This window comes from Pristis pectinata, chromosome 3 (genome assembly GCF_009764475.1).
Source record: "Pristis pectinata isolate sPriPec2 chromosome 3, sPriPec2.1.pri, whole genome shotgun sequence".
NCBI lineage: Eukaryota > Metazoa > Chordata > Chondrichthyes > Rhinopristiformes > Pristidae > Pristis > Pristis pectinata.
In genome coordinates, this window is record NC_067407.1 from 100,237,567 (window position 1) to 100,262,431 (window position 24,865).

The window sequence follows — 24,865 nt, forward strand, 5'->3', positions numbered from 1 at the left end:
TGCAATCCACACGGTGGCTGTCAGCCCTGAAATCCCAGAATAACACACCAGTTAAAACTGTATTCAAGGTCAAATGATGTCACTGGACCTGACCCACATGTTTAAAGCAGAACCCCGAAGAAGAACAAGGTCCTTGTGGCCCACTTGGAAGAGAAGATTAAAATTCCAGGAATTGGTACAGAATATTTGTGGTTTATCATTTTTAACCACCTGACAACTTCCACCTCACAGTTACCAGCAAATTAAGTAATTTGTTTTTCCATTTATCAAGTATGCACCAATCAGTACAGCACACTTTGCAGCATAGGAAATGGTAGTTGATCATATTACCATATTGTCAGACACTAAATCATATTCAGAATAGCTATCTATGGCAGACTGTGTCACAAGTCATGATCTTTCCTTGTTTGTTGATAGTCAAACTCTCAAAAATCCTTCGCTGGATCTCGGATGAATAATATAGTTCATACAAAATCAGTTGATTGGTAACCATCTGAAAAATCACCTTGTAAGCTAATTCCAAATCACTTTGAATACTCTATTCCAATCACTACTACTTTTTACAGGTCAAAGAAAAAAAATGAGGAAACACTATTACATGAGTACCTAAAGATGATCTGTGGCTATGAATCAGTACCTTTCCTATGTAGGTCACTTGAAGATATTACTAATATTGTTCCAAGGTACATTCTTTGAAGTGAGAATACATAATTTAACTTTGTTTTATTGAAGATCTCAAGTAAGGTGATTTGTAGTGGCTTGATTTGTTTGACATTTTCCATTGTCGTTTTCACTATACTACCACTATATTTTCACTATCAAGTGTCTTGAAGCTTTCTCTGTTTCTGGGATTTGGTTTTATAGTTTGCCAAGCTAGTTCTATTCAAACACAGAAAGAAATTCTCAAGAAGGCTGTGATGTATCAAATTTCCATTTGCTGATATTCCTAAGTAAGATAATGCAAATCACTTCAGTTGTAACGACATGCTATGAAGTTTGGTTTAACTCATATTGGAAAAAAATAATTCACATTCATATTTTTAAGCTGACTAAGATCCCACTCAGTTTTGATTACCAGAATCCAAACTAAATGCCATTTCCAATATTCACAAGCAACGCTAAACAATAAAAATATTAAATTACTTACAAATACATGGCTAACAGTTGCTTTACAGCTAAAATGCACAGGGGAAATGTATCATGTCTTCGTTTTAATTTTATACGTATTTTCTTTTCACAGCTCCATTCAACTTCAGGATAAATACTTTCTTTCAAAATTTATTCACAATAAGAAAGTTGTTATAAGTTTAAAGTGGACGTTGATAGGTTCATGATTAATCAGGGTGTCAAAGGTTACAGGGAAAAGACAGGAAAATGGGGTTGAGGGGAAAAATAAATCAGCCATGATTGAATGGCGGAGCAGACTCGATGGGCCGAATGGCCTACTCTGCTCCTATGTCTTATGGTCTAAGTTTTATGAAACCCCCGTTATTACTTAATTAGCTGTTACGATTGTGCTGAAGATTCTAATAAACAAGAGTTTTCAGCTCAAATGCTAGCAGAGTTTGTTCTTGTAGCTTATTATTAAGTAAAGAGCTACACATTTTTGAATTCCATATCTTTCCTGAGCACTTTCACGTCTTTAATACATTTTATAGCATTGTTAAACATTTAGACTTTCCAGATAATGTCAGTGCAGTTTGATGGAGTTATGTTTATTTAACCGCCAGTTGAATTCACCCATTTTTAGCATTAATCTTCACATCATCATTAACCTTGATAAAAGTTGATATGTTGCAATTTCCTATTGCTTTTTACTAACATTTCGTGATATTATAGATTGCTAGTTGTATACCTTAATCTATTGCACAATCAGATACATATAAGCATATAAAGGTATCAATGAAAGGCTGTCAGACATTGTTTAATAACAATAAACTGCAGAATACTAATAAAGAGGAAAGATCCATGAAGCACCTGTTATATGAATGGCCAAGGTACAGTACATCTCTATTCTCAACAGAAAATCCAATAAAATATGGTCATTATAACAGAAATGTAACTTCAAATCTCCGTTACATTTTTATTACAGTAGTTTAATCACATTTAATATATTTTGTAGTAACTAAAAGCATGGGTACTAATACTGTATCTTAGAATAGCAACAACACCGATTTAAAGGTTTAATTGTAAAAGAAACGTACACCAATTAATCAAGAACAGATGCAGAAATAACACATTAACTTTCCAAGCTTAGTCCTCCTAACCTCTCCAAAATGATTTATGGCAGTTTACACCACAGTTGGACTGATAAGTCAACATCCTCAATTCCTTTGTGTAGAATGTATATAAATAAAGCTTACATGAAAAGTAACCGCTCCTTTTAAATTACTAACTGTCCTCCCACAAAATCTAGAATTACAAGACCAGCTGTCATTTTAGGTTGAGCAGAGGCTCCTGCAACCAATCAGGTGCCTGTTCTGGGCAGTGCAGTTGGTGCACAGCTCCCCCTAGTGACAAATCACTTAATGGCAGGATTCAGTCTCTCTGGATGTGATAAGAAATCAGCTCCCTGGAGAAAAATAAACTGTGCATGTGGATAGGAGAGAAGAGGAGGTATGGAACCTGGGTAGGATAGAATTAAAGTGCAGCTAGTGAATGGGCTGTTGCACCAGGGTAGATAAATATGTTTTCTAAATATCTAATACCTTTGATTTGAGATAGATAATGAATTCCAGTTTGAAAAGTCAATGAAGACTTTAGATGTCTTGCTATCAGTGTCCCCTCTTTGTTGCTTTGACCAGCTGTAAATTCTAATCCAGCTGTTGTCTTTTCCTGAGGAGATTGCATGAAGGCCTCAGGAGTCAAAATTCCAAGGCTACTTTAGATAGCTTTAGTAAACAGCCCAGTTCTGGAAGAATAATTAAACCTTGTCCATTGGACCTGACGAAGTTCACATACAAAGGTCTTGCTGCAACATCATTAGCACAGTTTGAGTTAGCAGCCAGCACATCATTTTCTCTAGCGTAAATCTTTGGTGCCCAACTTTTTGAGTGGTTAGCACAGGTTGAAGCCATGTCTGCACCCTTGAAGGTGAAATACTTTGTGACTTAAACTATAGTGCGAGTCATTCCACAGGTCTTTGGATGTTGCTGGAAGCCATGACTGAGCATGGCTGAGGGTGAGTACATCAAATTTCTACTGCAGCTGTGGAGGATGGGAACACTGGATTCAGTCATTACAGGACCAGACGCATCTGACTACAGTGAAGAACTGCTCCAGAATGAGTGGTGCTTGAAGGCACCGCTCCAGTACAGTCACTACACTGGCATCTAGTCAACAACGTGGAAAATTGCCCAGATTATCCTGTTCACAGAAAACAGGACAAATCCAATTTAGCTGATTACCATCCCATCAGCCTTCTCTCAATCATCGGTAAAATGATGCAAGTTATTGATGACAGTGTTCTCAGGCAGAATATACTTACCTGTAACCCGCTCACATATAGTCAGTTCAGGTTTTGCCAGGACTGTTTGGCATCTTTCTTCACTGCAGCCTTGGTCCAAAATAGGTAAAGTGGAAATGATATCAATGCAGCATTAGATGAAGTGTGGTGTCATGGAGCCTTGGCAAAACTGAGATCAGTGAGAATCAACAGAAGAACACTCCACTGGCTGCAGACATACTTCGCACAAGGGATGATAACTGCAGTTGTTGGACGTCAATTATCCCAGTCCCTGGGCATCACTGCAGGAGTTCCTCAGCACAGTGTCCTTCTCCCAACCATCAGAGCTGCTTCATCATCTGTGACACAGTGGTGCAGCTAATAAAACTGCTACCTCACTGCTCCAGCAACTTAAACTCACTCCTGGCATTTTCTTTGTGGAGTTTGCACATTTTCTTTGTGACCGCATGGGTTTCCTCCCACATCCCAAAGATGTACAGGTAGTTTGGCTACTGTAAATTTCTCCCTTGCTATGGAGAGGCCAACACCAATTGGAAGAACAACATCTCTTATCCCCTCCCCATCTGGATCCACCTATCATCTACCAGCCTCTATCCCACTCCCCTTCGTACTGCTATATACTGGCAATCTTTCCTGTTTCCTCTCAGTCCTTTTGGTATTGGTTTGTTATTGTTACTTGTACCAAGGTACAGTGAAAAACTTGTCTTGCATACCGTTCGTACAGATCAATTCATTACACAGTGCATTGAGGTAGTACAGGGTAAAGACAATAACAGAATACAGAGTAAAGTGTCACGGCTACAGGGAAGTGCATTGCAGGTAGACAGTAAGGTGCAAGGTCAAACAAGGTAGATTCTGAGGTCAAGAGTCCATCTCATCGTATAAGGGAACTGTTCAATTGTCTTATCACCATGGGATAGAAGCTGTCCCTGAGCTTGGTGGTACGTGCCCTCAGGCTCCTGTATCTTCCACCCGATGGAAGAGGAGAGAAGAGAGAATGACCCGGGTGGGTGAGGTCTTTGATTATGCTGGCTGCTTCACCAAGGCAGTGAGAGATATAGACAGAGTCCATGGGGGGGCGGGGGTGGCGCAGGGAGGGGCTGGCTTCAGTGATGCGCTGGGCTGTGTCCCAAAATTTCAACTTACACATTCTGCATCCACATATGCTGTTTGACCCACTGAGAATTTATGTTCTAGATTCCAGCACCTGCAGTCTCTTTTGTCTTCTGATCTCATATTCCGCCTGGATAGCTTACTAGCCAATGGTTGACGTTTCCAGTTTCAGGTAACCTACACCCCTGGTGTTCTCCTCCCACGCACTCTCACCCATCCACCTAATTTTCACTTTCACTTTTCCCAGGCTCTCTCCCACCTTGTTCCATCTGCCCATCATCCCCTCCCCATCTAGTTCCACCTACCAGCCTCTATCCCACCCACTGGAACTGATACACACAAACTAGCTATCTTTCCTCTTCCCTCTCAGTCCTGATGCAGGGTCTTGACTTGAAATGGCAACTTACACCCCTTGCCTCCACAGATGCTGCTTGACGCGCTGAGTTCTTCCAGTGTTCTGCTTTTGTTCCAGATTCCAGCATCTGCAGTCTCTTTTGTCTCCTTCTACATTGTATGGAAATAAGATCAGAAGTGGATGCGTTTACTGATGGTTACGCAATGTTCAACTGCACGATTGTTGAATCAGTCCTTGCCTGCTTGCAGCAAGGCCAAAGCAACATTCATGGGTCGGTCTTCTTCTCCTTCTCCGGCAGTCCCTCGGGATCGAGGATAACTTGTTTCTTCTTCAGTTTTGTGCATTCTGAGGTGACTGATGAGACTAACAAGGAACCACAGACTCTTTCACAGATGCGTATGTCTGACAAGAGTGCCATAGAAGTGGGTAGGCACATGGGTAGTCTGTGAAATGGTGTGCTCCTTCTGCCATTTCCTCTGGGCTTCTGTGTGTTCCTGATGCATGGCCTCGAGATTCTCAGTATCATCCTGAATGCTCCTTCTCCACTTTGAGCAGTCACTGGCCCTAGGCTGGATACTTTGCAGCAAGTAACTTTAGAAGGTGATGGAAGGAGCCCCTTTCTGCCCATTGAGTCAGAGAACTTCTCATAACTTTCTAGATTCAATGAAACTATTCAATACTTCTCTGCATAGAAGCCTTTCTACTAAGGAAGATCAATAAACACTGGCTTGCCAGTGATGTACGTTTCCCTAAAAGCAAAACAAGAAAACGTGAATCATCCAGACTAGAAAGGCTTAGAGTTCAGGCCAAGGTTACCCGCTACAGAGTACCCAGCCTCCAACCTGCTCTTGTAGCCACAGTTGTGACATTAATCATAGAATTGTACAGCATGGATACAGGCCATATAGCAGAACTCATCCACGCCGACCAGTGAGCACACTTCCTTATTAACCCCATCACCCAGTAACTGGTTCACAGCCCTCTGTGCCTATGCAATTCTAGTGCTCATTGAGATACTTCTTAATGCTGTCAGTGACCCAGCTTCAATCACTCTCTCAGGCAGTGCATTATAGGTACTTGCCACTCTTTGGGTGATGAAGGTCCCCCTATATCCCCTCTGAATCTCTTCCCTCTTACCCCAACCCTATGTCTTCTGGTTTTATCAACCTCTGATATGGGGAAACTTTTCCTGCAGTCTATCCTATCTATATCTCTCGTAAGTATATAAAATTATGTTATTTACTTATTTCCAGTTAAATTTTAATGATCAGTGATTCCAGGACAGTGAATATGGGAGATCTGATAAAGGGAGTGGGGCTCTATTTCAAGCAAGGTGGTTAGACTCTCTCTTAATGGAGCTGGTCACTGCGATACAATTATGTGGGAAATGTTACCTGCTGTGTCTCAGTCTATTTCTGAGTGTTCTCCAGGTCTTACTAAAAATGGGTACAAATTGCAGAAAATATTTTCCACTTCCAGTTCTGTCTTCATTTCCCTCTTTTCCTGATCATTTAGATGTCTACTAAAGCACAATTGATGAATTAAAAATAAAACCATATCAACAAACGGAGCAGTTAATAGAGCTGCTGCCTCACAGCTCCGGCGACACAGGTTCAATCCTGACCTCCTTTGCTACCTGTGTGGAGTTTGCACGTTCTCCCTGTGACCATGCAGGTTTCCATCAGGTGCTTTGGTTTCTTCCCCCATCCCAAAAATGTGCGGGTTGGTAGGTTATTTGGCTGCTCTAAATTGTACGAAGAGTAGGTGAGTGGAACAGTCTTGGGGGAGCTGATGAGAATGTGAAGAGAGCAAAATGTGGGATTAGAGGACATGAGAGGTTTATGGCAGATGAGCAGGAGCATTGATCAGGGTAAACTTAATCACCAATAAACCAGTAAATCATTGATGATCCCTCTAAATAGTGCAGATAGAGGTAGGTTAGAGAGGGTTCTTACTTTTGCTAAATAGTGGGTCCCCTTTACTGCTTAACAAATAACATTAAGCGTGTCCTTTCATTTCAATTTGGTAAAGCTGCTGTTGACTTTGTGTTGCAGAAAGACTGACAAACTGGTCTGCCTACAGGGCATTTTACCTGTGTCTCTACATGACACACATACTACTGCTCTTTTAGTTTGGTGGATGGCACAAATTGCACTACTGTGTGCAGTTGTGATTCATGCAAATATTTCAAATCAATTCAGTAATTGTAACACCCAAACAAAATGTGGTTCAGAAGTCAATTTTGTGACTCAAAGCTTAAAACATGAAATTGTAGTTATCAGAAATCTGCATTACACAAGGTACTACTTTAATGTTTTAGTGTCAAGGTTAAGTTGGGTATTTCCAGGGTGACTTCTTAAAAGATAGAACACAGAACATTGTCTTCTCAATAGAATGGGCTAAAGTAAGTTTGGTAATGGTAGATGTTGGTTATGTTTTCTTCCATGAACTGTGACCTTTCGATAGTGAAAGGGTAACTGAAAGAATCAGTATACCTTCAAATTGGAGTAATAAAGCTAAATAGAAAATGATTAAGCCATGCTGGATCCTTGCATCATTTTTGTACTGAGTGGGAAATAAGTCATGACCTATCTGATAACAAAGGGTCACAGTGTATAGATGCTTGGGATTAAATGCAAGAGATAGGCTCGAGTTTTTTTGTTTCCTCAAGAAGTGTTTCCAGAAATAGGAAGCATTGCCAAAGTTAGTTGAAGTGTTCATACGTTAACTAAAACTGACGTTTTGAGATTTCCTTAGGACATTGTTTTTCAGATAAGCAAATATAAGTAAACAAGTTTACATGGTTAGAAAATCGCCCCTGTTGTGAAAATATTGAAGTTTTCATAAGGAACGTCAATTTTGAGAAGATTCATCCTCCGCTGTTTGCCTCCAGTTTCCTGCCAATTACCCTCTGAGCTCTGGCTTTATGATTGGCAGCAACCCAGAGCTGCAAAGTGAGGAACAGTGTGCATTCTAACACTGACTCAAATTGTGCATTCTAACATTGACTTGTGAAAATTATGACCTACTTGTTATGTGACTTGATGGGTGCACTGGGTTAGAACATTATCCTTTCATCTCTGGGTCCAAAACTAACCCAGACAGATTGGATAAGCTTCCTCTCTGATGGCTGTAAAAGTTGTCAGATTTTTGGCAGTTGCAAATCAGTACCTCGTGGGTACGACTGGCTATAATTCAGGCCTAATTGGCATTAGGCTGTCAGTCTCGCGAACAGAGGCTCCAAGGTGCCTATTGTTGACGTGGAAGTAACAGACTGTAATCAGGGATACTCTTTTTGCAGTTGGTGTTCAGATACAGTGCTGAGGCAACTATCCAACTCATGTTAGTGAGCACTTAATTCTATCATGATGTGTAAAAGCTCACTTACCGGAGCAAATATCCCAGAGAATGAAGATTATAACTTCAGCCTGGGGAAAAGATGTTGCCATGGGCTTTAAATAAAATCTGTCTCTCTTCAATGTTTTGAAAATAATTTAATATATAACTCCATCTACACTCAGAAATAGAGGTAGGACTTTACGGTATTGCATTTTAGCAACACTGCAGTCTGGAGGGTAGTGCTTTTAGATTTTAGCTTAAACAATGCTCTGTGAAAATCCTGACAACTGAGAGAAAAGTCATTAACCTTAAACCTAACCTTTATCAAATGTTTATCTAATTTACACCCCTCGAATCAGAGTACTCCCCCCCCCACTGATTATTCCCCTCCTCCCTTGGCAACCAACCTCACAACCTTGACTACTGATCCTGCCCCAACCTCTTCTAAGCCTCACCCCAACTACTGATCCCATGAGATACTGACTCAAATCCATTGATCCCTGGCAGACAATGCCTACCGATCCTTGCCTCTATGCCGCTGCTAACCTGGCCTTAACTATTTACCATTTTCAGCCCCAACCCCTCCACCAAACGATCCTCCTTTCAATTCCTGCTCAAACTCTCACCCCTTGACCCCATAGATCCAGGCAAGCTCATGTAATTTCTTTTGAGGTCTCTGCAACGATGAAGCACATGCTGGAAGAGTCTTTTGGTTGTGCAAAGCTTGTCAGCATCACTCAATGCCTTGGGCCTTTAGCACTGTTGAGGTTTTCAGCAACAGGCCCTCGATCAAATCACTTGCTGGCCTGCTGTGAGCTAACTGATAAATGCACCTATCCTGCAGTTAATTGTCTGTGATAAGATATAATTTTTTAATATATCTGAATATCTTCTAAAATCAGTAGAGGAAATAAAAATGTCTTTATTTCACCAGAGATTCAAACAAAGATCTCTCCCACCACGGACATTCTTTCTTCTCCCCCCTTCCATCAGATAGAAGATTCAAAAGCTTGAAAACATGCACCACCAGGCTCAAAGACAACTTTTAACGTGCTGTTATAAGACTCACAAAGAGACCTCTTGTAAGGTGAATTCTTGACCTCACAAACTACCTTGTCATGGCCCTTGCACCTTATTTTCTACCCACACTGCACTTTCTCTCTAAGCAATAACAGAATGCAAACTATATTTTGCATTCTGTTATTGCTTTTCCCTTGTACTGCCTCAATGTATGCATGTTTTGAAATGATCTGTATGGATGGCTTGCAAAACGAAGTTTTTCACCGTATCTTGGTACATGTGACAATAATAAACCAATTCCAAATCCCATTTGTGAAATGGGGGTAAAAGGTTCAATTTCACACCGCTATGGCCCGTGCTCCAAGAGTGCCTGAAACATACCCACCATCATGTTGACTTGGACAATGCTGAGGCATCCTTAGCTGGTCTGAAGCACATAATCTAGGTTGGTCTTGGAGTGCAGTACCAGGTGATTACTGTGCTTTCAGAAGTACCAGGTCCAAACTGATCTTCGGTTGCATGCACTAAACATTTAGCTAAAACACCTGCCATCACAAAATATGTCCAGACAGCTAACTGAAATGGACAAAGAAGTAGAGAGTGATATTTGAAGTGGATAGGTGTAATGTACATTTTAAGAGGTAAAGTAAGTGCAGTTGTGTAACATTTTTGTTTGTTTGTTTACAGGATGTGGATAAGGCTCGGAATGCCAATATTTATTCTCCATCCCTAATTGCCAGCCAGGAAGATTAGAAGGTGGTGGGGTGGTAGACAGCAGGGAAGGGAGGAGGTTCATAGTCGGTGGAGTTGTAATGATCAGATGGTTCATGTCAGGTCAACAATCGGTGGTTGATGGTTGGTTAATCTTGGAAATGGAGGGGAGGGGGTTGCTGCTGGGTAAGAGGGGTCGGTGGGCCTTTGTGAGGTCAAGTAAATATGCCACATACGTGGACACACCTTTGCAACTCCTCAAGCTGGGACCTGATGCTGGGTCCTGCACAGAATGTCCTAAAAAATTTACATTGAAGTAGGCTTCATAAGCATCATGAAAGCCACATGCTCACATCTGCAGGCTCACAGACAGCAAGGGCCGCACATACATACTCGAAAATCCCAGATGTTACAAATGTTGGACACCACTCCTCATATCCCTACTCCTAACTGGATGTACACAGTATCCAGAAGGAAAATCAAAGACTCAAAGACTTTGTGCTGCTCACAGAAAGACCCTGATTTTCCATTATGCCTTGTTTTTCATTGAAACTGAATCACAGAACACTTAAAATATGTCACAAAGCATTCCATTTTCTGGGAAGATATGAGTTATGCCGATTGGAGGAGGTTAGAGGTGTACTGGCCTCTTTTATTCTCACTACATACAGTCAATTTAAATGAGAATTTTGGTAATTATATCACAAAATTCACAGAGGACACGAAGATCAGAAGTTGTGGGGGTCTGTTGGAAATCAGTTTTTGAGACAGGGGCTGATGAAAACTCAAGATGATGTCAGATTCTCTTTGATGAAAATTGGATTAACCTTTGACAACTGTTAGGGTTAGTGCTATGGAAAGAGACCAAAGCATTTAACTAAAACATCTAAAGTCTCAAAACAATAAAGTTTTGTGGATTCTCATGTAATCCAAAGGTGAAAGGAATGGACAGAGAAATAGAGAGTGACATTTGATGTTATATATTTTAAGAGGAAAAGTAAATTATTTTTCTATTAATTTGTTTACTGGATGTGGTAAGTCTAGGAATGCCGACATTTATTGTCCTTCTCTAATTGCCCATGAACTGAGGAGGGAGTTGAGAGTGATTGGGCCTGGAGTAATATAACAGGCCAGACCATGGAAGGACAGCAGACTTTGTGCCCTGAAGGACCTTATTGAACCAAATGGTTTTTTACAACAATCCTGTGGTTTCATGGTTACTGTTTCTGAAACTAGTTTTCTTTTTAAGTTCAAGCTTTCTTTAAATCCTTGAACTTAACTTCCCCTGATCCCATGACAGAATTTAGATTCATATTTCTAGATCAATGGTGAGGACCTCCAGCTACTAGTCTAGTAACTTTACCACCATGCTACTGTGTCCCATAAAGTCCCATTAGAGAAAATCAACATTTTATTTTATAAATAGGGACACAGTGTAGTTCACTACACAGTCATAAATTGGAACATAACGTTGGTGAAGCCACAATTCAGTATATTACTTGCAGCTTCATTATGAAAAGGACATTAAAACTATAAAGAAGGCATTAGGGGTGATTTTTGATTTCCATCTGAAGTGGATGAGCAGTTGACAGAACAGATGTGCCACACGCCTGCAGCTAGCATCAGAAAGCCTAAACCATTTTCAGCTTTCGGCCTCATTTGAATGCCATCATGAGAGGCATCATGTGAGCTATGAGAGACAGACATGTGCAGCCTCACACCTTGTTGGGTGTGAGAGGCCAGTAACTCCCAAAAGAAAATGCCAGAACAGTCAGCAGTCTGGGAATGGTTGAACCAGGGAATACTGCAAGTTTTCAGTGAAAAGTGGGTATATATTTGAAAAAAATACTGAACGACTGAGCTTAGCTTTCAATTGCTGTACCAAAGACCCTCATAGGTTTGATGGGCCTTCTATGCTGTAAATATCTATGCTTTATTTTCCCCCTTTTACAAATAACTAAACGTCCTCTCTTCAAATATTGGATGACTAACACTTCCAGTTCAAAGGCTTCTGAACAAGAACATTCAGCACAATAGCTTCTCATTTTATGCTTCCACCTCTGATCAACTTGCACTCTACCAAGATTTCTTTGCTGTGCTCTGTAAAATCGAGAGCTTCTCCATGCTGTGAGTCCCCCAGTGATTATTTTTGGGCATTTGGTGTGATCCTGGCCACTTTAAACCCCTGTGGCGTTTTGCTTTCCACTGCAGAACATTCGTCCCTGCACTATTGCTTTTGAACAGAGTTGATGAGTGCATCATCACACATCTTCAATTTACTAGTTCTTTAAGATCATAAACTGAAAAACCACAGTTACTAATATGAAACTTCAGGGAAATTGCATTCCAACTATGCAAACTGGGAGACCATTTCATGAATTTTGGATCCACTGGTTTGCATCTCCTTCTATTTCCATGAACATCTCCATGTCAATAAATGCCATCAATTCTTGAGCAAAGCAATTAATGTTAGTGTTACCTGAAAAGGACATTTTACCAAACCTTTTGTTTCTGAGTTAGCCAATGCTACAGTCTTATTTTTTGTTTGCTGATTTGATCAAAAACAATATTTTTGCAACAAAAGGTTAAAATTGGGAATCCTATTTCGTTCTCAATTCTGAATTTTCATGACATTAGTAAATACAAAAAATACATGCAGTTCTTTCTGTATGTTCTGTTAATTAATAGTTCCTTTAACCTTGAAAAAGATTATGTGAAATAGAATTCCAATGCATTTCACTGTCAGGAATAGTGTCCCCATGCCAATTTACAGTCAACTATCACTTTTCAAAAAGTTCCATAGTAGCAATTGGTGTACCTGAGGAATAGTGTGCCTCTAATAATTAGCCAAATGGGGGCTTTGATTTCCTATTACACAACATTTTTCCAAACCGTATTAAACAGCTGCATTCCAAAATAAAATCCCTTATGTGCATTTCTGTATGCACATTCTCTACTTACAACAAAAGTCACTCCAGCTGCTTTAGGCATCAGTCTTCCAGTCTGTGATACATTGATGTAATGTTGCTGTACACATACAAGTCCCTGTGCATGTGCCAATTCACTTTAGTTGAACTGTAGTGGGACAATTTTATTCCACCAGCCTCTGCTCTGGCTGAAACCAGTTCAACATAAGACATGAACAGAACCCAAAACCTCAGGGCAGAAACAAGGACAGAAAGAAAGGTAATCAAGAAGTGAAATACTGCAAGCAGATTGGGTAGCAGACTTAATGTTTCAGTTGATGAACTCTTATCAGAACATTTCATCAAACTGAAACACTAATTCTCTTTCTCTCTCCAGAGGTACTACCTGACCTGCTGAGTATTTTCAACATTATCTGTTTTTAGTACTGGAAAAATACTAACCACAATCATACTGGGGGGAGCTATCCAAGTGGACTAACCGGAGTCGTGGTTGGGAAATCTGGATGGTGGGTTTTCCTGAATACTGTGCAGTAGTGACTCCAAGCACAACAACCTTTTCATGGGCTCGGCTCCCCAGTGGGCGGAGAAGACTCCAGAAGACATGAGGGTAGCAGCAGGTAGTGAATCTGCAGTTTCCTTCAGTGATAACGTGGGTAAATGGTTTCTAGATCTTATTGAGGTGGGGGGAGGGAGAAAATCCCAATCCACGGACGTGCTCTAATCCTTGTGATTGGTTATTACCTTGGAGTGGAGTTCTGTCCTGGGGTTCCCTGTTACAGTCATAGAGAGATACTGCATGGAAATAGGCCCTTTGGACCACTGATTCCAAGCCAACCAGCAACTACCTATTTACACTAATCCTATATTAATCTCATTTTTTATTTGCTCCACATTCTCAACTCTCCCCAGATTCTACTACTCAGCTGCACACTAGAGGCAACTTACAGTGGCCAATTAACCTAGCAACCCTCACACCTTTGTGATGTGGAAGGAAAACGTAACACCTGAAGGAAACCCACACAGTCACAGGGAGAAAGTGCAAACTCCACACAGACAGCACCCAAGGTCAGAATTGAATCAAAATCTCTGGCATTGTGAGTCAGTGGATCTACTTGCTGTGTCACTGTGCCACCCAGGGCATTAGGGAATTTCCCCAGTCGTGGGGGAGTTCGATTGTGGGTATTTGGCATTGATCCTGGGAGTGAGCCCTGTTCATGAGGAGAACATGGCGGCTTTCTGGGAAAGCGGGTGGGGGAGTGTATTGGTGGTGAAGCTTCCACTAGGAGGGATGGAAGATCTGATCTTAGGTGATCTTGGAAGGAATAAGTGTGGTGGCTGGGAGGAAGCACACCTACTCCTCCAGCAGCACTTCAAGCCACTTCACCTGCTTCATGCCTGCTTTCCAATGACCAAGAAAATCTGCACTGCCAGACTTAAAGCTAATAGAATTGTGAAATCATTATAGACAGTTCAATGAGCACCCAGGAGCAGGTTTGTCACCTAGCTCCAGCCAAACTCTATTAAATCCAGAAATGGGCAGATTCAAGGCAAGTTGGGCTTAAGAGTTTTTAAAATTTTCACAGTCCTGCTTACCTAAATGCACTGTTTCTTTTGGGTTAAAATTTGCCTCAGGAAGTAAGATACTATATATAAAGCAACATTACATGTGAGTTTTTGTTTCAGGCTTCCAGAATTTTAAAGAAACAGAAGCAATAAGATCATAATTGATCTTCTATGTCTCAGTCACTTTCCTGCACAATCTCCCTATCCCTCGATTCCCTTAATATAGAAAAATCCGTCAGTCTGTCTCTTCAATGTACTCAGTAACTAAGTCTCTGCAGCACTTCTGGGTACAGAATTCCAAAGATTCACTACTCTCTGGATGAAAAAAAATTCTTTTCCCTTTTATCCTGAATGGCCAGCCCTTTATTCTGCGACTGTGACCCCTGTCAAACCCCCTAAGGACTTAATGTTTCAACAAAATCACCTCTCACTCTTGTAAGCTCTAGAAATTGAATCCTACTTAATCTCCCCACCCAGCGATCAATATGGTGAATCTTTGCTGCACTCCTTCTAGATCAAGTATATCCTTCATCAGGTGGGAAGACGAGACCTGTGCACAATATTCCAGCGTTCTCACCAGAGTTCTACGTAATTGCAGTAAGGCATCTATACTCTTGTATTCAAATCCTCTTGCAATAAAGGCGAACACTTCATTTACCATGTTGCACCTGTATGTTAGCTTTCAGTGATTCCTGTATAAATACACTTGGGTCCCCTGAACACTAAACCTTTTTTTTAAACTTTAAAACTTTACTTACAGAACAGTAACAGGCCCTTCCAGCCCAAATAGTCTGCGCTGCCCATTTTAAACCCATGTTAACCTACCCGTACGTCTTTGGAATGTGAGAGGAAACTGGAACACCTGGAGGAAACCCACGGAGACACGGGTAGAATGTACAAACTCCTTACAGACAGCGGCGGGAACTGAACCCCAATCATTGGCACTGTAATAGTGTTGCACTAACCGCCCTACACTACCGTGCCGCCCTTTGGTGTCACTCACTGTTTAAAAAAATACTTTGTTTTTTTATTTCCTTCTAACAAACTGGGCAACCTCATAATTTCCACATTATTCCATCTGCCATGTCCTCACCCAATCACTTAACCTATCAAACCCTTCTTGAAACCTTTCCGCATCCTCCTGACAAATCCTACTGCCACCCAGCTAAGGAACTTCATCAAACTTGGATATATTACACTTGGCCTACTCATTCAAATCATTGATATAGATTGAGAGTAGCTGGAACCCCACTCTCAGTTCGTATAAAACCTTTCCAGTCACAGCCTCCCAACACAAAATGACTCATTTATTCCCAATGAAATGTATCTTTCATTGATAATACTCAACACAAGCAAGGCTATCAGCAGTCAGTTCCATTCACCTCCAATTGTGCTTAACGGAGCTGATGAGACAGAGGCAAGTCCAGCTGACAGCCAGCAATCAAGCAAGTGCTTGGCAATGATGATGAAGACTGAATGTTCCCCAATATGTTCAAATCTGCATAAAGCAAAAAAACAGGTTCTGAAGTCCCGCACCATCTACAGTCTTTTGTGTCTCAATTCTGCATAATTGGTTTAAGGAAAGGATAACAAGACTAAAAAGAGGACTCAGAAGGTACTCATGGGATGCAATCAAGATGTCTGCACCAAGGATACTAACACTTCCAGCAGGTTTAAGCATGAAATGAATAAAAACCTAAATGTAATTTTAAGACTAACATGATACATGCCTGTAATATCTAGCCTACAAACTGCAGCACCAAAGTCCAGACAGCCAGAAGTATATAGTAGGCATTGTTTTTCTGCTAGCATGCTCATTGGCATGCCATTGGCAGGTGAAGATATGATGAATATTTATAAATACTTTCAGTTGGTACAGAAGCTATTGATACTTCAACTTAACTGATCCTGCCTAGTGGAAAACAGATTGAAGGACAGTTAAACTGGGGGGAGTTGACGATTTGATGGCTTCAAGCTTTAAGTTAAAACCAATTCCTGGCATATGAGGCATTGCCAACAAAAGCTGGCATTTATTACCACCCTTGGTAACCTTTCTTTTACCGCAACCTTGTAAAAGGCAGTCATCTGGTGAAGGTGATCCCTACATAGAGATGCACTTAAAAATGTTAAGCATTCTGAAATTTCCTCAGGCCCTGATTGTTTTAGTTGATTTCCATATAATTTACACAAGTCATTTTACATTCCAGTGCACGCTAATAAGATTCTTAGGAAATTTATGCAAAGAATCAGCCTTTTGTATTCTTAGATTGGAACAGATGTAATTATAAGCCCCAAAACCTCTCTGGGAGCTCAGACTTTGGAGACAGTAGTCAATACCTTTAGTATCCAGGAAGGGGCTAGTGTTGATTTTCCACTTGGGTGTAAATTGGTCTTCTAGCCATATGCAGCCAAGACCTACCTGAGAAATAGAGTCTGATTTTGTTACCTTAATACTTGACTAATCCAAGGCACTCTGGTTGGTCTTTGACATTTTATCCTCTATAAAATGAAGGTTATCCAAAACTCTGCTGCCCATGTCATAATTCACACTAATTGTCAGTCACCTCATCTATGCTCACTGCTCTATCTATTTCCTAGTTAAGCAATGTCTCAGTTTTAAAATTCTCACTCTTGAGAAAACGTGGGAGAATGGGACTGATGGGAATAATGTGAGGACTGGCAGAAACTCAATAGGACAGTAGCCTTTGTTGTAAGAAAATATGATAAATGTATTGCTTCCCAGTGACCCTCTGGTTTTACCCATCCCTATCTCCGTAATTTCTTCCAGCCTTACAACACTCCTCTAATTTTATCTTCTCACTCATCCTGATCATCATTTCATTCTCTCTAGACCTGTAATTCTCTGTTCTGGAAGGTAGCCTGTGTGCCTGTGTCTTCTGCTGTGAAGATAGACACAAAGTACTTGTTTACTCTGTTTTTTCTTATTTCTCCCACCAATCTCAGCTGTGAAAGATCCATATTGACTTTTCCTGCTCTTTTTACTTTTACATAGCTATCAAATGTTTTGCAGTCTGTTTTTATGTTTCTTGCTAATTCTATTCTCCTTTGCAGACATCTAAGATTTTCCTAATTCTCAGATTTAATGAGCAAATAATGCTTTTGTTTTGCAATACTATTCACTTTTTCTTTTGATATAATAGAATCTTTAACTTCTCTTGATAACCACAGCTGGACCACATTTTTCATTATGTTTTCATGCCCTAAAAAAGATATATTAATTAACGTAGTAATTATTTAAATGCTGGCCATTGCCTACTTAGTGACATACCTTTTAATGTAGTTTCCCCATTGAACATAGTTAACTCATGCCTCTTACCTTCATAGTTTGCTTTGTTTATATTTAAGACCCTAGTTTTAGATTAAGTTCTATCACTTTCAATCTTCATATGAAATTCTATCATACTAGGATCATTCTTTGGAAGTCCCTTAACTAATTATTCTGATCATTAATTAGCCCTTTCTTCTAGCACAATACGAGCACTGAAACATCCTGTTCGCTCATTGGTTCATCAGATAGTGACCCAGAAACCCATCTCTTATGCCCTCCATGAATTTGTCCTCTATTGGGCTTTGTCATTCAGAGAATTTACATTCCTTTATCTTTGTAATGTCTTCATGAATCTATTGAGACACTAAATATATCCTTACATGTATGTTATATAGATAAAAATTTATTTACCAGTTAGCACCATGAAACCTGTTTATTAATTGAGATTTTAAGACTTCCAGTGGTCTGAATGTCTGCAACAATGTTACGTGGTTAAAAAGCAGGCAGGCCACTTGACTGTCCTGTCATAATTAGAACACACACATGGATAGGGAGAATAGCATATTCTATGTTTGATGGTATTGCACACTTCACACCATTTTTGAAAAATATCAGTGAGATTCAAGTAACTTACCAACAACAGCTATAAATCTAGAGCAACAGACATCTGCTGGAGGAACTCAGTGGATCGAGCAGCATCTATGGGGGAGGAAAGGAATTGTTGATATTTCAGGTCGAAACCCTGCATCAGGATCCTTTCCTCCTGCAGATGCTGCTTGACCCACTGAGTTCCTCCAGCAGATTGCTTGTTGCTCTATATTCAAGCATCTGCAGTCTCTTGTGTCTCCACAGCTATAAATCTAGTTTGGAAAAAGGATTTTGGAGTATTCCTAATCTCTGCAGTACTTGGCATTAAATTGAACCTTGGATTTATTGATTCTGCTTCTCACTCAAAGAAAGGTTTGTTTCTTTGTCAGACTTCCTTGAATTTGATTCTTCTCTTCCTGAGGCCTGCACTCGATCCAGCTCGGGTACAACATCATGAGCAGGTGGTTCACCATCCAACTTGGCTCATCTCAGCACAGATCACATGAGCTACACAAATTTCAACCAACTAGCTCTTGATTCTGAAAATCTCCACTATATTTTCTACCTCCCACTTGTGTGAGCTCGACCTACTTGGTGGGGGTAAACAGTGTAGATCAACAATGAGGCCAGATCTGGAAAAAAGCTCCAGGTAAGCCATGACGTATACAGAGACCTCAGCTCTTAGCATGTTCAGCGAGGATACAAACCACTCTGAGTGACTATTAATTAGAAACAGGTTATTGTCATTCCCTTTTTACAGAGGTCTACATGTCCTCACTGTAAAGCTTTATGAGGCCATGACCATTCTGCAGAGCAGTTTTTGGTGACTATTTCTACAATTCTGACAAAACTGCAATTGCTCACCAATTATTCAAAATGAGTCCCAAAAAGGACCGGTAACAAAACCTCTTGAAGTTCCTTTCATACTTATTATTTCTGTATATTCAGTATGAATTGTTGCCTGAAATATTTCTTTCAACACAGCGGGTTTTAGCACTGTATGATCCACTTGATGCATCCCTGATTTTGTGACAACTCTTTATAACGTCTATGGAACAGTTTCAGTTTCTCATATGTACACCAGTCAAATTCTATCCATTCTTTTAATGTTTGTTCAGAGCTGCTTCAGCTCTAGGTTTTTTTAGGTCTTATCTGTGATTTCACTGGAAAATCATCTGTTTTTAACCCATAGGTCCCACTTCCATAGCAGGCACAGTAGCATAGTGGTTAGCATAACGCTTTACAGCGCCAGAGACCCGGGTTCAAATCCAGCCACTGTCTGTAGGGAGTCTGTACGTTCTCCCCGTGTCTGTGTGGGTTTCCTCCGGGTGCTCCAGTTTCCTCCCACATTCCAAAGACGTACAGGTTAGGAAGTTATGAGCATAGTATGTTGGCGCTGGAAGTGTGGCGACACTTGCAGGCTGCCCCCCAAAATCACTAGGCAAAAGATGTATTTCACTGTGTGTTTCAATGTACATGTGACTAATAAAGATCTTATCTTATCTAATGTCAGAGTTCTTGTGCAGTGGCTAACACATCCGCAATGCTGTTCTATTGGGAACTCCTGTACTCGATCATATTGGGCAGACACTGTAGTGTAGTGGTTAGTGTAATGCTACTACAGGGCCAGTGACCCAGGTTCAATTCCCACCACTGTCTGTAAGGAGTTTGTACGTTCTCCTCGTGTCTGCGTGGGTGTCCTCCGGGTACTCCGGTTTCCTCCCACATTCCAAAAACATACAGGTTAGGAAGTTGTGGGCATGCTACGTTGGCGTTGGAAGAGTGGGGCACTTGTGGGCTGCCAGCAGATCATTCTACGCAAAGATGCATTTCACTACGTGTTTCGATGTACATGTGACTAATAAAGAAATAAAGTAAGTTTTAAAATAAATATTGTTGGACTGCAATTGAAGGAATGTCCATCTCTGCATCCTTGAAGGCACCATAGTACATAGCACTGATCTTGGACCCAACATCACTGGATTACTAGGGTAAAGGGTACATCCAGTAAAAAATTGATGAAAGTATTTTGGTTCTTCAGACAGTGACCTAGAAAACCATCTCTTATACTCCATGAATTTGTCCTCCATTGGATTTTGTCATTCAGAGAATGTACACTCCTTTATCGTTGTAATGTCTTCATGAATGCATTGAGACACTAGATATATCCTTGATTGTATATTAGGTAGGTAGAGGTTTATTTACCAGTTAGCACCATGCTGTAATGATGATGAACAGGCTGAGCATTATGTTGTACTGTGTACTTCATTAGTTCTAATGTCTGAAGACTTAGCAAAGAAGGTTTTCAGTTTGAGAGTACTTTCCACCAACTGGGTCTGGCTCATCTTGCTGTAGTAAGTGCTTTACTCGTTGTCAAACTGGACTTTGCAGCATCGATGTGCCTGTCCATCCATTAGTTGTTAATCAACACTTTGATTGAATATCTGTACAATTCCAGTTCTTCATTGTCAGAATAAACCTCCAAACTAGGAATTCCTTTTTTGTGATTGGTTTGAATTAGGGGCAGGAGTAGTCCACTTGGCCTCTCAAGCCTGCTCTGCCATTTAATCAGATCTGTGCAGAAGAGAATTCCAAAGACTCATGGCCATCTGAAAGAAAAAAAACTTATGCCTTAACTTTGCCCTTAATGGATGACCCATCATGTTTCAACAGTGACCCCCTAAGATAAGATAAGATAAGATAAGATAAGATAAGATAAGATAAGATAAGATAAGATAAGATATCTTTATTAGTCACATGTACATCGAAACACACGGTGAAATACATCTTTTTGCGTAGAGTGTTCTGGGGACAGCCCACAAGTGTCGCCACGCTTCCAGTGCCAACATGCCCACAACTTCCTAACCCTTATGTCTTTGGAATGTGGGAGGATACTGGAGCACCCGGAGGAAGTTCAGGATTCTCCCACAAAAGAAAACTTCCTTCACACATCCACCCAAATGTTAGAGAATCAAGGGTCTGGTAAGAATTTTGTAAGTTTCTATGAGATCTTGTCACATTCTTCAAATCTCATTCCAAGGAAAGGTCTCCAACCTGAAGTGTTAATTCTGTTTCCCTTTCCACAGAGTCTGTCTGAACTGCTCAATATTTGTAGCATTTTCTATTTTTCTACAAAAGTATGCAGCACAGAGCAAATCCAGAGTTGGTAAAAACTATAAAAGATCAAAGCTTAAGTCTTTTTTATTTAAGTACACGTAGCATTTGCAATAAGATGGATAAGATGGATGGGTTTACAGCACAGATAGCAACATATGCGTATGATCTAATATTCATTATGAAGATGTGGTTGTAGGGTGGCCAGAACTGGGTGCACAATATTCCTGGTTAGACAATGTTCCAAAAAAGCAGACCGAAAGGGAAAGGAGGTGGGGTAGCATTATTGATCAAGGAAGGTATTGACTCATCATATAGAGGCAGTGAATCGTTTAGAATCGGTCTGGGTTGAAATTATGAATAGCAAACGAAAGAAGACACGGGTGGGAGCATAAATGGGGAAATATCTAGGGCATGTTTGAAGGGAACTGCAATTGTCATGGGAGACTTAAATCTGCATATTGATTGAAGAAACCCAACTGGCAAGGGCACCTTAGAAGATGAATTTATTGAGTGCATCAGGGATTACTTCTGAGAGCAGTACGCTATGGAAACTACCCGGGAAAAGCTATTTTAGATTTGATCACGAGTAATGAATAAGAGGGAATAAGAGATCTTGTGGTTAAAGATTCCCTTGGAGGTAGTGACCACAATAAGATTGAATTTCAGATGCAGTTTGAGGGTTAACACCACAGGGCCAAAACCACTGTCTTCATCTTATGTAAGGACAATTATAATAGTATAAAGGTGGAGTTGTCTAAGGCAGACTGGGAAAATAACTAAGAGACAGATCAGTGGCCAATATTCAAACAGCTGGTCCATAATGCTCAACAGGACCTTATCTCAATTATTCCATGAAAAAGAGGCAACATCTGTGGTTATCAAAGGAGGTCAATGATAATGTTAAAGTAGGGGATCCAAAGTGGCAAAGGCTGGTGCTCAGCCAGAATGAAGGTTTTAGGATCCAGCAGCAAAAGACTGAAAAGCTCATAAGTAGAGAGGAAACTGATTTTGGGAGAAAACGTGCTATAATATCGAACAGTAAATTTATATACATAAAGAGCAAAGCTAAGGTAAGTGTGGAACCAACAGAGAATGAGGCTGGTGAATTAATAACAAGAAGCAAAGAAATGACAGACATGTTAAATCAATTTTTTGCATCAGACTTCACTGATGAGGACACTGCAAATATCCCTAAGATAAGAAATGGGTTAATTTCAAATAACAAGGAGGCTCTTACATAAAGATTCCAATAACAAAGGATTAAGGTGTTAGAGAAAGTCATGGGGCTGAAGGCTGACAAATCACTGGGACTTGATGGCCTGTACCAAAGGGTTTTGGAGGAAGTGGCTGCAGAGATGGTGACCCATTATAGAAACTTTTCAAAACTCACTAAATCCTGGGAGGGTACCGGCAGCTGGGAAAATGCAGCTGGACTCCCTTGCTCAAAGAGGGAAGAAGACAGAAGAGAACTATAGGCCAGTTAGTTTAACATCTATTGTTGGCAAACTGCTAGAGTCAATAATCAAAAAGGAAATAACTAATAATTCAGGAAAGCTAAATAGAATCAAGCCTAATAAATATGTTTTTATGAAAGGTCGATCGATCATCTTTGACTAATTTGCTCAAATACTTGGAGGATGTGATAATGAGAATTGATAGAGGGAAACTGTAGATGTAGTGTATTTAGATTTCCAAAAGACATTTGACAAAAGGCATTGACAAGGAGATTCCATGTTAGTGGGCACAGGAACACGCTGCAAAATATTCAGGTTTAGTCCTACAAACCCACTAAATACTTGCCTCATCACTATTTAGTAACCTCTTCACTAGTGCACTGAGACTCAACATATAAATAAGTATCCCAAGAGTAAGACATTTATTTATGCGACAGCAACATTGAAACCACTTGTAGGTTCAGTCTTTAAGATTTGCTGCAGACTGAACGTCTGTGATAATGTGAATATGTTGAACAGCCAGTGCAAACAGGATCACAATGTGATCACAATATGAGCACACTGATGGATACAGAGAGAACAGCATATGCTTGGAGGTAGTTGGAAGAATCTCAAGACAGATCTCACTGTAGCGTCATATTCTGCATTCTAATTGTGTGAAGAAATACTGAAATCATAAATTTACTGAAATGATCAAATAATTCAATCCAGTTTAACTGGCAGAATGCAAAGCTGTTTGCTGAAAAATATGAAGATAATTATTAAGCATTTATACAGAAGGACTAAAAGTGATGCAGTAGCTGAAATATTGCTTATTTAAATTCATTTGAAATAGGGTCTCATTTACACAGAGGTTAACAGACAAGTAGTATATTCAATGCTTGTAGCAATTACAAGATAAAAGTAACCATGACAATTACAACAGTAACATGTAATTGGTAATTTAATTACAGTCATTCAAATTAACTCAAAGTAATCAATATAACTATTCTTTCCATGCTAAATAATTGATTAAATTCAATTACTTTTCAAGTAAGGTGCTTACCATTTAGTAACTTTTTATAACATTTCTTTTAAGGATCTCTAATCTTCAGTGAGACTCTATTTATCATAAGCTCAAGTAACCATAGATTTGGGTTGCTTCAAAGATAACGACAGCTAGAAGACAACAGGCCTGAACGGAGCTGGCTGTGGCTGGCAGTTCTGAAGGGAACCACCGATGCTCAGCTACTTCAGGGTGAATTTCAGAATTACTCAGCCCAGTGTAAATTTAGTGCTGCCATGTTGATCACTCTGCTCCTTTGTTGGTCACCATGTGCAATCCAATGGTGGAGCCCAATCATGCCACGGTTCCTCAGCATTATGCAGGAGAATATGCCCCTGCCATCCTCCACTAGCCTGACCTGACACCGAAGTAACCAAAACATTAATTTGAATGGGGTTTCCCAGTCCTGTAGATTGGTTGGGAATAGGCAGCAAGTTCAGGTCTTTTCCCTTATTTTACTTACTTATTTCTTACTGTTTTAATCTGTTTATAATCAATTTTGATTTTAATATATGTTTTCTTTAATCAATTTTTTCATTATTTACTTAAAGTAATCTTAATAGTTTTGAACGCTTTTGAATATCTGAGGCAGTTAAAAGCAGTTACAAAGCCTTGACAACTTTGACAGAAGGTTAAGATTTGCCCAATTTTCCTTCCTGCCAAAGGCCTCAACAATAAATCACTGGAGGTTTGCGCAGCACTGAAGCTGCGATGTGCCTGGACAGATACCTCCCTGGTATAAGAAACAGCCTTGCCATCAGGCCCAGGTAAACGCCAGTGGATGTGGTCTGTGAAGGGAGAATCCAAGTAAAGGGCAGTATTAGCTGCAGCACAAAGAAGGTTCACTGGGTTGATTCCTACCCCAGAGAGTTGTGGTG